At 38.2% G+C, this 1,364-nt stretch overlaps 1 protein-coding gene across 1 annotated transcript in view; it reads left to right on the forward strand.

Annotated features, from left to right (window-relative positions):
• The window catches only part of LOC108577455 (E3 ubiquitin-protein ligase TRIP12), a 13,440-nt gene that overhangs the window by 878 nt on the left and 11,198 nt on the right, over positions 1-1,364 (forward strand). The window lies entirely within an intron of this gene.

Genomic DNA, 1,364 nt, shown 5'->3' on the forward strand with positions numbered 1-1,364 from the left:
GTGTTGCATGCACATATTCAATTATATGTATATTGTGTATATATACATACTACACGCAGTTATCGTACCTATATAAATATATTAACCGTAGAATAACCAATTTATATGTTTAAAAGTTTATCATTGATATTCAATCAATTGTTTGCGGCTAATTTTACACCATAGATGAGGAGAAAGTAAAAGTTGGTGTTTGAAAAAAACTGCAGCAAGATGGCTATTCGCGCCGGTTTTGCGTCTGCTGTTGCGTTATGAATTGCGATTTCATTCCACGCGGGCATCGAGTTTTCGAACGCACCTACGTTGACTTCGTGTGTGACGTTTTCTGATGGGGGCGGAGCGTCCTCCAGCTTCCCAATTCTAACCAACCCGATCCCGATAGCCGTCGCATTCCGCTGACTTGCTTCAGTGTGCCTCGGCAGTGCGTTCGGTGCGTTTTTTGGTGTGTGCCTGTGCACATAGCCACTCACCAACGTACGTGCGTGCGCGAGAATCCATTTCTCCGTCGCATGTAACGAGGAACGTTGTGTTCATAAAAATCAGGAACGAGAAGACATTTTCCTCGCAATGCCCTGGGCATGTTTTTCCGACATTCAGGTAATCTTATCTGTAATTTGAATTCTTCCTTTTTTCCTTTGTCGAGGATCTGCATACCCAAGTAGGGTTCTCTTTTTCGAGGACCTCAACCTGAGGTCACACGGTGACGAGAGTGGAGAAACGAAAGAGAGAAAGAGACGAAGAAAGAACTCGTCCTCCATTACTTGTTCGCAAGCAAATGGTGGCTTGCTCACTTACGAGTCTTTGTTATAATTATTTACGTCTTTCGTTGAATCTTTACAGTGTTAGCGAGTCTATTCGTGGCTTTGTTGCAACCGTGTAATCCTAGTATTCTTAGAAGAGGTTCTATGATGTCAACGGCACAATTTTGCATTGCCTATGATATTATTATAAACGGGCATCAGTTGTAGTGTTTGTTATGATTCTTGGGTTTGTTACTATCTCTTTCACCGTGGAGGAAAACATTAAATGCGCATTGCTTCTGCTGTATTATTTAGTTACGCTCCTCTTATCCGAGTGTGCATTGATTTATCGTAATAAGTGATTTCTGTTTAATCTACTTTGTCAGAATTGTAATATTATTTTTTTTGTTTTGAATACGTTATTTGAAAGTGGGTATACGTATATTTCTTTGTTACGATTTTAAATAATCATTCGCTTTTTCAAAGTTTAAATGCTCGCTTTTATGTAACAAACAGATTTATTTAAATATTTATTTTGTTGAATTCAATCGCATGTTATCGTATTAATTGAAGATAAACATAGCAATATTGCTCGTGTTTATAAATATAAATTTGAAAAAAGTGAAT

Source organism: Habropoda laboriosa, unplaced genomic scaffold (assembly GCF_001263275.1).
Source record: "Habropoda laboriosa isolate 0110345459 unplaced genomic scaffold, ASM126327v1 scaffold648, whole genome shotgun sequence".
Classification (NCBI taxonomy): domain Eukaryota; kingdom Metazoa; phylum Arthropoda; class Insecta; order Hymenoptera; family Apidae; genus Habropoda; species Habropoda laboriosa.